The following is a 15,439-nucleotide window of genomic DNA, read 5'->3' as shown; positions in this document are numbered from 1 at the left end:
TGCGCTCTAGTACAATGATCAAATGCAGAAAAGGTTACGTGTTGTGTAGCTGTGCAACACTTGTAAAACTAATTCCTCAGATTTTGTAAACAAGTGCCAAAAGTAAAGACATTTAAGTGCTTTTGTGTGCATTACAAAAAAATTGCTCGAGTGGTGAAGTAGCATTGAATCCAGTACCTCCCTCACATTCATTTTGTGTTTTCAGATAGACAGCATTGGCTTAGCAGATGACCAGAAACGGCTAAAGGCTTGATTGTTTGACGGATAGATACTCTTTCACAAATGTGACGGGTATCCCATTCATCTTATTACAAGTGCATTATATTCAGGGCCACTGGAATTATGTCATTGTGCAGCCGCAGCGATTCTCGCATAATTATAGATATGCTGCATTTGCCACATAATTCATCATCTGCCACATAATCTGCAGAGTTTAACGGAAAAAAACACTCATTGCAAAATTTGGGTATTAAGTGGGAACTAATGAGGTGTAACCTATGCCCAAATTTTAAAATGGCAAAATAAGAATACTTTTACAAAATGTGCAGCATTAAGCCGTATAATTTGCCTATTCTTGCGTCATAATTTACTTTACCCTGCCGCATAATTTTGCCCAATCCTGCTGCACAATTCCAGTGGCCCTGATTATATTCTAATTCCTTACTAAATCAGGCGCTGTGTTGGGGTGTGAGTAAGGCAGACAACAGTGAAAATTGTATGCGTTGCAATAACTTTCACATCAGAGAATCTTATCAAACCATTAATGACTTGGAGCTCATAACCCAGGTAGAAAAACTTTTGTATGCTCCTGGGACTCCACCCCCACCTCCCTCCCCCTCACAGAAGAGTCTGACATTACGCTAAATAGGACATTTCGAGTGTACTCAGATTTCCAACAAAAATAAAAACAACATTTGAGTGTCCTCACAAGAAAACATTTCTGTCAACAATGACAGCACTGACAATGACAGACACACAACTCCTTAGAATATTACTGCAGTTGTTATCAATAAAATGTGTTTCTAGGCAGGTGCAACTGCTTAAAAGGAATTGTGCCCCCACATTTTTACTGTATAAAACGAATTCTTTCTCTGCAACAAAACCAGTCTCATAATGAAGGTACTTAGGACAAAAAAAACATTTGAAAGGAAAGGGGAGCAGTGGTGCCAATTTAGGCTTCAATCCACAGTTGACCAAGCTAGACTTGTGCCTGCAGGAAAACACGTGCAGGTGGCAAGGGCAGTGGAGACCTGTGTAATTAATCCCTGCAGCTAAAGCAGGGTTTAGAGCTTACATTATTATTATTATTATTATTGGAGATTTATTAAGCGCCTGGTTACGCCACTGGCGTGTCCCCGCGCTATGGCAAGTGGAGTAACTGTCCCCCCTCCTCCCAACCAAGCTACCTACTGAAACAAATAAGTTTTAAGTTTTTTCCTAAACTGGGTTTCGGAAGATTCAAGCCGAAGTTCCAGCGGCAGATTATTCCAGCATTTGGGGGCAAGGTATCTGAAGGATCTGCCTCCCATGCGAGCTTTAGAAATTCTAGGTACTTTTAGCAGCCCGGTCTGTGAGGACCGAAGGCTGCGTGTAGGCTCATAGTAAGCTATAAGGCTTTGAAGCGGGAGAGGTGCCTTGCCATTCAGAATACGGTGGCAGGTGGCAAGGGCCTTAAACTGCACTCTCCTCTCAATAGGGAGCCAATGGAGCGCTCGCAGGGCTGGCTTGGCAGATGCCCTCCTAGGGAGTCTGAGGACCAGCCGTGCTGCCGCGTTTTGGAGAACCTGCAGACGACCAATGACCCTGCCGATGGCCCCCAGATAAAGTAGATTCCCGTAATCAAGTCGGGAGGTGACCAGGGCATGCACCAGCGTCTGACGCGCTGAAATAGGAAGCAGATCTAAAACTTTCCTAAGGGTTCTCAGAACACTGAAACATACCCCCACCACCCGACCGACATGTGGGCCAAAGGTGAGGTCCCTATCGAGCCACACGCCCAAGTTCCTAGCCTCACGGCAGGGTGCGGGAGCTTCCCCCAAACACGGTGGCCACCACGCCGACGACCACGCCGACGGTACACCCCCCACCACGAGCACCTCGGTCTTGCTCCCGTTCAACTTTAAACAGTTGGCAGACATCCAGGCAGCGAGATCATTCATGCAGTTCCTGAAAATGTCTGCCGCAAGACCGGGCGCGCGCGAAAGGGAGATGACCAATTGCGTGTCATCGGCGTAGGACACCAGGCGGAGGCCATAGCCCTCCACAATGGCCGCTAGGGGGGAGACATAAATGTTGAATAGGGTTGGGCTCAGGGACGAACCCTGTGGGACGCCCTGGCCCAGCTCAATCTCCCTAGAGTAACACTCGCCTAGTCTGACCTGGAAGCACCTCTCAGAGAGGAAGGACTTAATCCACCCAAGCGCAGCTCCTGTCACCCCACCTCCATTCAGACACTGTAGCAAGGTGGAATGTGCTACAGTGTCGAATGCTGCGCTTAAGTCTAGGAGGATCAGTGCCATCGTCTGGCCCTCGTCAACTCCCTGTCTGAGTGCCTCCACCGCCACGAGGAGAGCAGACTCCGTCGAGTGACGGGGACGGAAGCCAAATTGCGAGTCGTGGAGTAGCGAAGCCCTCTCCACGAACTGCATAAGTTGTATATTGGCTATTTTTTCCGCCACCTTCGCCATGTAGGGGAGAAGGGAAATGGGACGGAGATTCTCCAATTTTTCAAAGCTAACATTTGCCTTTTTTTGCAAGGGGAGTACCACTGCCTGTTTCCAGGCCTTCGGGACCACTTGCGACTCAAAGGAAGTGTCCAAGAGCTGACGCACATACGGCTCTAGCACTGGCAGGCTGTCCTTGAGCCGATTGGGAGTGGTCGGGTCTCTGGGGGAACCGGATTTAATAGATCCACAAATACGAAGAAGCTCCGTAGTGGAGGGGGTAACAAACCCGGTAAGCCGATGTTCCCCTTCCCTTCTTGGAAATTCCAAGAGGGCAATGCCACTATCTGTCCTCTGGGGGAAGGAATTATATATATTGGAGACCTTGGTTGCAAAGTACTCCGCAATACGATTACAGCCCTCCGTAGTGCAAAGTTTTTCTGGTGCTGAGACGGATTTTCCTATTGCAATAGTTTTGTAAATAGAGAAGAGCTCCTTGGTGGACTGCTTGGCTTCCTCGATTTTATTGCAATAATATGATGATTTAGCTTTCCTAATCAACATGTGATAGGCACGTCTACAGTCAGTATAACCGTTTTTGGCCTGCATGGAGTATGCGATCCTCCATTTCCTTTCGGCGCGTTTACATGCCGCCTTGGCCGTACGCAGGTCCTCATTGAACCAGGGCGCCGACCGTTGTATTCGGCCGCCTGGTTTCGACATACCCAGAGGTGCCACCTGATTCAAGGCTTCCAAAATGCGTTGGTCCAGGTTGAAATTCACTTCATCAACCCCGTCACCCCCAGGATGACCATTCTCGGTAAGTGCCCGATTGAATTTGGCCAGGGAGAATGCTGCCCATCTGCGCCTAGGATGTTTATCAGCGGGAGGGTCATCGGGGCGGGGTCCCTGTATTCCGATGGTAAAAGGGACGAGGAAATGATCGGACCAAGCAATGGGAATCGGTGCTTGGGCATTCACTTGGCTCCAGTTAGCAAAAACTGGGTCCAGAAGGTGACCCAGCTTGTGGGTAGATGATAATACCTTCTGCTCGAATTGTAGGCTAGCCATCGTGTGGCATAACTCGCTAGCCACTCTGTCCGAGGGAGTATCTAGGTGTAAGTTAAGATCTCCTAGGACCAGATATTTATCCGAGCGTAGGGCGGCCTCAGTGACACCTTCCACTAGCTTTCCAACAAAGGCTGTGGAAGAGCCTGGTGGACGGTAGATTAACAAGCCTTTCAGGGTGAAGCGGCCATTAATGGAAATGGAAAAGACGCCAGCTTCACTATCATCGATCGCAGTGCGAGCGAGCTGACATTGATAGTCTTGCCGCACAACAATTGCTATACCGCCCCCTCTCCCACGTGGCCTGTCTAGCCTGTGAAGGCAGTAACCTTCAGGTATGGCCTCAATAATCTCCGGCATGGAGTCCTGATCCAGCCACGTTTCCGTAAGGAATAAAAGATCCCATGGTTTCCCCGTAAGGAGGTCACGGATATCAAGGGAGTGTTTCCGTAAGGAACGAACATTTAATAGGCCACATATCAAAGTATGTTGGCCAGCGGTTAGCGCCTTACCGGTGTTAAAGGTGTACTCGCAGTGGCTGCAGCCCACATTTGTCCCTGCGTCAATGCTATGGGGGCAACGCCCACATAGCTCCCCTCGGAGGAGAAGTAACTCATCTCGACTCCAGGAGACTTGACAGGAGGGAGAGGCAGAGGTTATGGCCCTGGGCCGCAGTCGGCCGCGGACGGGCGCAGACGGGCTTAACTCTGGCGCAACTCCGGCGCGCCTTCGTCGCGCCCGCTGCGCTCGCCCGCTGCGCTGTCGACAACACATCCGTCTTATATCCCCCCCAGCGTTCCAGCCACTAGAGCGCTGCAGTTCACTAACCGGAAGTGCCTGGCTCGGACCCTCCACGCCCTCTGCACAAACGGCGCTAATCACCGGCGTCAGACCGAGGCGGGAGGGAGGGGCGAGTCCAGTCCTCCGTGAGCAGTCAAGCAAGCTCAGCCGAGCTAAAATCTAAAGGCACACACAACACGCTGCCAACGCGCTGTGCTTCCCAGCCAGGTGAGGGGAAAAAAGTGACAATTTAAAATGTTAGCATACAGTAAAATGCTCACGCGCCGCTAAGCAAGCGAGCAGAAGCGCTTAAGAAGCGCTTAAGTTTAAAAAGCGGTAGGGACGCTGCCACAGTCCACTTACCACGCAAGGCTCCTGAATCCGGTGCCTTATATCCCCCCCAGCGTTCCAGCCACTAGAGCGCTGCAGTTCACTAACCGGAAGTGCCTGGCTCGGACCCTCCACGCCCTCTGCACAAACGGCGCTAATCACCGGCGTCAGACCGAGGCGGGAGGGAGGGGCGAGTCCAGTCCTCCGTGAGCAGTCAAGCAAGCTCAGCCGAGCTAAAATCTAAAGGCACACACAACACGCTGCCAACGCGCTGTGCTTCCCAGCCAGGTGAGGGGAAAAAAGTGACAATTTAAAATGTTAGCATACAGTAAAATGCTCACGCGCCGCTAAGCAAGCGAGCAGAAGCGCTTAAGTTTAAAAAGCGGTAGGGACGCTGCCACAGTCCACTTACCACTTACCACATTAATGAATTGGTCACGATGCCATCCTATTTTCTCACTCAAAAGTGAGAAGTCTTTCGTGGCCAGATTAACAAATCTCATCTGCTGCAGCTGAGCTGGATAAAGATGCGGAAAAGATTTATTTTCCAGGGACATCACATTGTTTCAGACAAGGGAACTCTGCCAGGTCTGGAATAAAGCGGGTTCAATTTAACTTTAGCAACTATTGATGGCTGATACAAACATTACAACTTTAAATGTTGAGAAAAGTAGCTCTTTTGGGAATTAAAATTCGATAGACAAGGCCATTTAAACTGTAATATGATTATGCACAAATCTAAAATGGGCTTGTGTGTTTCACTTTGCATTGCTTTAATGTGTAGTGTCATCTACCCTACATATTTGTGTAAGTGTGCATATGGGTGCGTGAAGACTGCAGCCGGCGCCTTGCTACCTGACCCCCAGGAAATCAACGTGTTTGGAGCAAAGGGAGGGGGCTGACAATGTGTTACCTTCCAGGAAGGACAATCCAAAAGCGAATGACGTAATGGGTTCCTGTTTTACTGAGTGGAAAGTAGCCATTTCACTGGCTTTTAGTCAGGACCACAAGAATTATACGTCGGGGGGTGGGGGGTTGGGGTCCGGGACCAAATTATACAGAAGGGTTAACAAAATTATGAGATACGAAAATGCAAATTTTGTGGTGTAATGCAGCACGTTTTATGAAAGTATGATGTCATTATTTAGTCATTTACCACCTGTTAACACTGTCTGGGTAAACGGTTCAGGTCATTATTACCAGTTTAGCACCCAAATAAAGCAATAAGCAGGAGAAAGGGGCCAATCAGCCTTTGTAAAGTCTACACAGCAGCATGGTCACTGTCTTTTTTGTAACTTTTGATCTATTTGAGTTAGAAAATGTTTTGTTAAAATCTGCTGCATGGGATGGATTGTGTGCCAAATCCTTTAATATGCAGAATATGCAGCTGTAGCAAAATGTAATAATTGCATAATTCCAGCGGCCCTGCATTTATTGTTGCTGTATAGAAGTATACTTAAGGAACCTAGACTGAAGAAGACTTCCCCGTGCACAAGGCTTCGGCGCGTATTATGGTGCAGAGCTGATGGTTCTATCTGCTTTTGGCCATCTTAATTGTGGTTTGACCCGGCGGTTATCTAATTCTTGCTGCACTGTATATTTTCAGCATTTGATACTAGGACATAGCTGCTTGCAATTAATTTATACCATAAACAGAGTGATTGATCTGTCTGGTCTCCAGTTATTTCATTATACATTGATCATCTGCGTTTGCCACAGATAAAATGGGTTCTCATATAGGATGAACTTGCATATGCCCTGAAGAAGTCCATTGTTTTGGACGAAACACGCTGGCTGGTCTACCTTACATGTTGCATGATATGTTCATTAAATATATAAAAAAGAAACTTAAAGAACAATCTCTGGATACAGACCTTGTAATTTTTTTATACCAGTAATGTGGTGGTGCACCGAATGCTCTTTTATGTTAAACTTTAAAATAGACCTTAGCTTGTCATGGGGAGCCAAAAGCTGTCTCCGAGTGGGGTAGAGTAGCGCTCAAAGGCTGTGCTCGTGGATCAGCCCTGCAGCACCTTTACTCAGACAAGGAATGGAGTTAAGTCCAATGTTAAGAGGAGTGGGGGGGGGAGAAAATGTACGATCAGTTACGTTTTAATAGTTAGAGAGCCTGTAGTTAATCAATTATGTTCAATAAGGACAGGAACATAAGCCCATATTTATATAATCCTCAAAGAAAACATTGTTACTTACCCTACGATGGAAGACAGAGACCGCTCATCAGGCCTGAAATGGCCTCTTAGTACAGGGACCCCGGTCTGATGCGCTGTGGCTCTCTCTGTGTCCAACAGCCCATTTTCACAAGACACATAAAGAGGCATGAACTTATTTTGTGATATGCCTAAATGCATCAATTGCAGCACATTGTTTCCACTTGTCTAACTTTTAAAAATAGAGAACTAAAGAAGCATAAACGTATTGTCTGCAAAGACTGCTGGTTAAAAGATTTTTTTTTTTACCATGGTCTGCGGCATGACCTCATAAATCTGTTTATATTTATTTATACTGTCCTGATTAGCCATTTAAAAAATGACTGTACAAAGGTCAAACTAATTTGCTACCTCCCAAATCGAATTTTATTAAACTGATTAACCAGAGGACCCACTCTTACTTATTTAAAAGATTTCCAGACTTCCGCTTTGGTACTTTCAGTTTACCCCATTTTGTTAATCAAACAGCAAAAATGAATGTCCTGCTGATGAAAGCCACGCTTGTTCACCAAAGCTAAACACTGACAATTCTCTGTTCACGCGTGCCTGGGAGGGACCACAGGGCCTTCATTTTAGCCGCGGCGAACCAACCTGACAACAAGAGCAACTATTGACCCAAACAGTGTTGTCTTTACCGACAGTGAGTTCCTTATCCAAGTAAGTCACAGTTTTCATTACATTTGTAAACTAATCTTGTTGAATGAACGTTTAAGGGTTGGACAAAGAGGGGCCAACTCAAATGGTGGCTGGGTCCAGTCACTGTCGCTAAATGAAACATTGGAGCACTTCCGCCCCTGCAGTGCCGCAGCCATACATATCATCAATCAGGGAACTGCATTCAAGAGAACACTATAAATAATCTTGTCTGGGGTCAGAACATTCTTATAAGCAGAGCTGCATGCAATCAGCATGAGAGTTGTGCGATGAGGTCAGTGAGACAATCTGCTTCGGTGAAAAGTTACATACTCCATGGGCCAGTAGCACCGGACACTGCCGGACAGTAGACTGGGGTTCTCGCCACTGACGGAAATATGTCAACATGCATCAGCCCATCTCTTGGCTCTGTTCTTACCACATGTGGCTTTAATCTACAATTCCCCTTCTTTTTACTTGAAATCTTAGACTCTGTTCTCACGTTTGTACTTATCATCATGACAGACTTACTGCCTTAAATTCTGCCCATAGCTCCTACTTTAGCAAATTAGATGCAGATACAGGTCCAGCAGCAGACTTTCCAAGTGGAAACGGTTAGTACATGGACTAGTTTCTGATGAGGAGCATCAAGCCTTAATGTCATGTTTGAAACTGCTCAATGCTCTACATCTGTTATACTTCGCTCCAATGTCTTTAAAGGTATCTAGGGTCTCTGGGATAAGGGTTTGAATGAGGAAGCTCCTAAAACATTGCAACTAATGGGTTTTTTCAATAAAATCTCTGTTAAACTTGACTTGCCATTGCTGACAGGGGTCATATTGGCCCTATTACTAATGGCACAATTACAGTTTCTGCTGCTCCACTCAGTAAGGCAAAGCTCACTTAACCAACCTGTAAAATTTAGCTGCGTCTTCTTTAGTCCCTAGTATCCTTCACTTGGAATATTCTGTACACGGGCATCCTCTGATCAACGCATATAAAAGCACTCCAGTAAAACCAACGAGCAAACACAAGCAAGAAAATGTCTTTGCCTTAAACAGTCCATATTCCAACTAATTCTCATGCTGACAATGGGGTAAAATTACATTTAATTTTGTCTAAAGTAATTGTTTATGATTTTCCTCTTAAAATCTTTCACTCTCTGTAAATGAATGGTCTAATGTGAAGTGGACTGACCAGCGGCGGCTCCACCGCTATGGCGGAGGAGTGCTGCCCTCCCTTCCAGCAGAAAAAAAAAAAGACGATAATAAACCGTTGTTTATTATTTTATTTTGTTTCCCAAGATCTTGGGGACGGGGCCAGGGGTAATAACAGCACCCATGGGGTGTGGTATGCACTGTTATCAGTGTGCATGACTGTTTGGACGGGCATCTCAGAACGGCCAAACAGTCATGCGCACTTTGCATGTTCTCCACCCCTGCTGCATTACAGGTGGATAACATGCCCAGGCCCCCAGTCCCTGGCTGAGCACCGAACCATAGCGTTCAGACCAATCACAACACTGCATTGCAGAATTGTGATTGGCTATGGGGAGCCTGGGTGCTTCCTGCATCCTGACCGTACGAGAGACGCAGTGATAAGGTAATTATTTTATTTTACTGCCACTCTGCCCCATCCCCCACCCCCAATCTATGTCAGCCGCCGCTGGGATTTATCCTAGATTGCGTGACTTGGTGCTAAATCACAAAGATGAAACCCAAGCAATGGCTACAAGATCTTCGAAGCCACTCAATCTCAGTTGCAACTTTCTACAACCACAGCAAATAAAATGTGGCTGCCCGCCACCTGCTAATAATACTCTAGTGTGAATGTTTTCCTTCTCACACTGAAGTTACTGATTTCATTGAGAACTCCTGAAATCTATAGGAATGATTACAAAGACAAATAGCCATCATGCGCCGAATTTGCTGAAGATGATAGCATGACTGCAGCCGTCTCTGGCCTATATTAGGCAACAGATTGATGCTGCACTGAATTACTCATGAGAGCAGACTTACTAGCACTCCCTATGACCAAACACATTACACAATTTCCGTTATTTGGATTTAATTTCAGGTCTGGATCTACTGGCGATCCAGGTATCGTGGGTAACTGACTGATTCTGCTTTTCTAATCACACAGTATTCTAAAGTGCTTCCCTTCAAGCTGCAAATGGTTCCCCCACCCAACTCGGGGATTAGCAGGTGACACTGTTGATAATGCTACTGTGTCCACATGGCTGTGCGCACCATTACTGGCCACGTATGATGAGGCATTCGAGCCAGGGGTGTCCCCCGCATCCCTGAGGGAGTATAACATAGTAGTCTTACGTAAGCAGAAGAGGGATCCAGTGAATGTGAATGGTATAGGCCATTATCGATGATCAATGTAGATGCTAAGATCCAGGGAAAAATTCTGGCCCAACATTTAGCAAAGGCGACTGAAGGGAATATACACACCATCAGACAGGATTTGTGGGTGGACGTCCTACCTCTACTACTATACAGAACTTGTTTCTAATAATGGAACTGGCTAAGAAAGAGAAGGAACCATGTGCTCTTGGCAGTTTAGCTGCCCATAAGGCATTTAGTACAGTAAATTTGACTTTTATGGACAATGCACTGCGGCACTACAACTTGGAGGCAACAGACTGGAAATGGGTGAAATTACTCTACACTGGCAGCATGGCAAGATTGAAAGTGGATCACAGAGTATTGGGCAGCAGGCCGGTGGAGAGGGGGACCCCGAAAGGGTGCCCTCTATCCCAGTTGATATTCGCTCTGGTCATAGAGCCGTTGGCTTAGGTCATAAATGCTAGAGATGTGGTTGATGGTATACTGGTGGGAGGTAGGCAAGAGGTAATCTCGCTGGATGGCGATTACATTTTATCGACCCTGAGTAACCTGGCATTAACAAGGCATGCAGTTAACAACATGATAGGTGAGATGGGGCAAACTCTCTGTTTCAGCTGAACACCAACACATCTGTAACCTACCCCATGTAGGCAGATAAGGCTATGGATGAGAGCCAGCTTAATATAAGGATCCGGTCTGCTCTGATCAAGTATTTGGGGGTGTATTCGAGCTCACATGTGACTGAAACCTATTGCTCTAATGTGGGTGCCTTAATAGATGGTCTAGAGCGGAGTTTACACAGATGGCTGAGGTTTCCGATGTCCCTGATGGGGGGCAGAGCTATTAGTAAAATGATTATGCTGCCTAGAGTCATGTGTTACAACACATGCCGATAGGTATACCAGAGACTTGCTTTCGCAGATTTGACCAATTGCTCAAGTTGCTCTACTGGGGGGGGGGGGCTCGTATCAGCCTGGAAGTCCTGAAACTACTGTGGGAAATGTGAAGGGGTACAGGCACCAAACTTCAGGGCTTATTACCGGGCAGCAAATCTACAGCATGTAGTACTGTGGTTTCAGAAGGCTGGTACTGATCCTCTGGTTAGTATTGTGGAACGTTCAACCAGCCTCGAGAAAAACTTATAGTGCTGCCTCTGGTTCCCGGAAGAAAAGAACAACCATACCAATGCAGGTTAGGAGCTTACTATATGGTGCAGGCATCTAAAAGAGACTGGGATAAGTATGTGCATACGCAGCAATTGGTTCCTTGGAACATAGGGATTAGTCCTATATTACCCATACTTTCACAGCGCAGAGATGAGGGAGATATCCAGCGGAGTATAGAAGAACTATAAGAGGATGGTCGACTGTTGGGGTATGCAGACTTTTGTACCAGGGGGAGGGGTCGCTCTCTGGCGGAGGCTTCCTGGTACATGCTGGTCTAGCAGCAGCTATCCATAAGGCTTGGGTAGGATTCCCACAGGTGCTGGAGATGCATGTCTTAAACCAGACACTGCTGGACATGAAGGAGAGGTCAAACTTATCACATGGTTATACGCATTATTGATACCGCGCGTGGCCACCTGCGTGGCAACGTTGAAGCTACAGTGGGAAGGGGATCTGGGTGAGGAGTTGAGGGAGAGCGAATGGGTTTCCAGCCTGGGCAACAGTAGAAAGGTTACACAGAACTAAATGTATTCATTATAGTCGTGTTCAAAGCGATTTTGTCATGCCTCAGTGGATACACAGGCTTGACCACTCCAAGCCAGAGCAATGCCTCATGTGCATTATCACAGTGAGGACTTATATATACTGGTGGACATGCCCAGGAATGGGGGCTATTGGGGTGAGGTGGTCCAGGTACTGACTGGGATGACACTACAGCCAACGATCCAGCTCAGTTTGTTGGGCCTGGTGACCTGCACCAAACACACTAAACATGCTGAAAAGGAACTGGGACTAGCAGTATCCAAGAAATACATAATTCTGAAATGGATGACTAACCGGCTGCCCACCCGGAAACCATGGCTGTGGGAATTTGCAAGATGGGTGAGCATCGAGTCTGAAGTAAGGCACAGGTTGGTGTATAGTGGGCTAGGCCAAGGGGGCAGAATGAAATGGGACATGAGTGCAGTTAGTTTACAGCAGGAAATGGAGGATTCCTGCACTAGAGCAGGACACAGAATTTGCAGATGGCTGATCGCCTGGTGACGGAAATGGAAATTATGGGGTGCAAAGTGCTTAACCATTGAATTTAAAGGTCACTCATACTGTACAGATGCTATGTGCAAACTGATGGTGAAATGTAGTTGCTGAAGCATTCGCCTTTTTGGTAGGCGGATGGGGAGGAGGGGGGTAGGGAGCAGTTGTGAAGTTGTAATGTTGCATTGCTGCTGAAATCAAAGAATGAAATACATAAAAAACATATGCTCAGTAAAGTACCCTCAGCTTTGCCTTAGGGCCATTACCTTTGAAGAAGGCAGATAATAGTAGTTACCACAAGCTTCCCTCAGACTGTTACAGTCCAATAACCTAAATAAAATTACCTAAACTGTGTATCATTGACAACTGTTTCACACAGAATTTAGATATAAAAGGATAAAACAATATGTGAGAAAGCGTCACCAAAAGTGGTTAAATTAGGACTAAATCTATAAAAGAACTCATTTTATTTTGCCTGATGTGAACAGCATTCTACATGAATTATCTTGGTAAACCGAATGAGTTTACAAAACATTATGTAATCAATGGTTGATGCGAAGCCAGTGAAAAGCACAATGTCATGATTGTAATCGCTTTGCTAAGTCCATGAGACATGCATATTTGTCTCTTTGTCTATTATTATTAAAAATCGCATTCAGCTGCCATGTTTCTATCATGATGGGCGCAAATCTCTGCCAGTTCAGTAGTGAAGCATCACGAGGAAAGATTAAATACCATTTGTGAGATTTGTTAGAGATCACATTCTATTGCGCCAAAATGTAACCCCAGCTAAAGAAAGAAAGGAAAGATGTTGATAAACTATTCACAGTTGAGAACAAAATAAATGCGCTTTGGTTGAATAGCTTTTTATATATTTTCAAAACACAAGAAAACACCAGAGACTCTCTTGTAAATCACAACTATAAATGGCTCGAGAAATTAAATAATTTTCACATTAACATCACAAATCGCACTTAACATTGAATTACGAGTAGATAATCTGGAAGACAAAATCTGAATAAACAAAGAGTAAAGCGATGGTTTGCAGGACGTTTTATTATACAAATATTGAAACTTCTCATTCTACAAGGAGTGAACAAGCAGCGATCTATATATATATATATATATATATATATATATATATATATATAAAAATATATATGTACAGACACACACACACGTCTGGTGTGGCTAAACACTAACGCCTGGTTAACTATGGGCATTCAAGTGTTGATACTAGTAATCCTCCTTTTAACAAAAACTTCACTCAGACTAGCAAGCATAGTTAAGACAATAACTGACTCAACAACACATACCTGGTACCCCAAGCTGGATAAAGGAGTCACTGTGCTGCTCTATACATGGACCTCCCCCCCCCATTTAAGCAGTGGAGGTCACAGTCTAGCTGGAAATGCAGGATGTATTGGCCACTAACGCGAAACATTTAAGGATTGAACAAGGGACATCTTCTGCAATTTGGTTGGTTGCAGATCACTACACTTCGGATCATAGGTCTGTGAAGGTGCGACTAAATCACTCAAGTCAAGAACCCCTTCAGCCCTCATCTTTTCAAGAAATGCAGTTTTACCTTCAAGGTAGCAAACTTCATCCCGTCACCCTACTAGCGAGATCAAGTCTCTAGAGGCAGCACATGCAGCAATGCCTTCCCCACGATTCATACTAAACAACTGCAAAGAGGAGTGACCTACTCACTCACTCAGGACCTGGAACTCTGTTCACACTCAGATCGGCCCATTTCCTTCTCTTTTCCATTTCAAGAAGAAACTTAAGAGGTTGCTATCTTTGGAGCTTCTCATCTGTAAATAAATGCTGGTACTGCACCTCCCACGGACAATAAATGAAAAGTACCAATGCTACCAAAGATATACTTGCACCGTTTCTTTCTTCGCACCTCATCTTTTCATCGCCCCTATGCATTTACAGCCAGGCCTGCACTTCATAAATAGGATTTATAAATACAATTCCACACTGGGAAGAATGTAAAATGGAATAGATTATGTGCACTTATATATGAAAACCTCCCATAATCACAAATAAAGACACTTCGTTGTTTTGGACAAGACAATATGTAGTAATACATTGAAACCACTCTCAATCTCTGGGTTTCTCAGTGGTTGAATTTACCACTAGCAGTTCTGCCAGTAAAGAACCACTGAAACGGGTAAGGCGAGAGGCTTGGAGATATAAGTAAGCCTCACAGGCCCTTTTACAAGGCATGGAAAGGTGTAAAAAAATATTGACTCAATACCCCTTCAATCTAACCACCCACCTCCTGCCATGGTGGGGTGTTTCCTTTGAATGGGGTGGGGCCATACATTGCTCCCTGGCCAATTGGCAAAGACAGGGAGTTTTTTTCAGTAGTTTTTTTTCACGCAGCCTGTCATGGCCAAAGCCATGGGATATTTCTAACCTCCTCGGTCCTTGCTAGACCCGGAGGTTTCAGCACTGATCTTTTTTGTAAAACCTCCCTGAATTGTACTACAGGAAGCTGAGAGATCTGCATAATTTATATATTGGCCTCCGCTTACGTACTGTGTAGCTTGGGTTTTTTAGTTTGTGAATAGAATTGTGAATAGTTTGTGAATATTGGGAGTCAGGGGCTGTAGAGGATCTATTGCGCATACACCTCGATTTGCACCCTTGAGGTGCACATTTTTTTTAAAATTTTACTTTGTTCACCAGTGATTGTCCCAAATTTCAAAAGATTGGGATGCTGGCACATGAAGAGAAAGATCATGCTAGCCAGAAAATGTGTTAAGCACAAAGTACTTCTCATAACTGCTAAATTACTACAATTTAATCTTCGCATTAACAGTTTGTATTTAAACAGAATATTTTTTACATCAAATGTGTTTGCTTGGTACAAAACTGTGCATGAAACAAGTGTTCAAAAGGGCCAAAAGTATTCATATGCATAACCTGTATTACAATTTATGAGTTTTGAAGTTAGATGGCACAGTAATCTTGTTTGGTACAAATGAAATTTTATGGAAGCGAAAATTGATTATCAGATATTTTTGGTCTGACTGCGGCAATTATTGCTTATGGTGCAGTGCATTTTTGACATGACAACTATTTTGAGTCTCGTGATTTTGCCTGCCTGGCAAATCACTCTAAAACAGGCAGGAGGCTATTAGGTAGCATCTTGTGCACTCACGTAG

The 15,439-nt window shown here is 45.2% G+C and overlaps 1 protein-coding gene across 1 annotated transcript in view; it reads right to left on the bottom strand.

Annotated features, from left to right (window-relative positions):
* RNF150 (ring finger protein 150) overlaps positions 1 to 15,439 on the bottom strand; it is a 327,496-nt gene that overhangs the window by 14,742 nt on the left and 297,315 nt on the right. The gene's annotated exons all lie outside the window — the stretch shown is intronic.

This window comes from Lissotriton vulgaris, chromosome 3_1 (assembly GCF_964263255.1).
Source record: "Lissotriton vulgaris chromosome 3_1, aLisVul1.2, whole genome shotgun sequence".
Classification (NCBI taxonomy): Eukaryota; Metazoa; Chordata; class Amphibia; order Caudata; family Salamandridae; genus Lissotriton; species Lissotriton vulgaris.
This window is presented reverse-complemented; position numbering and strand designations above follow the sequence as displayed.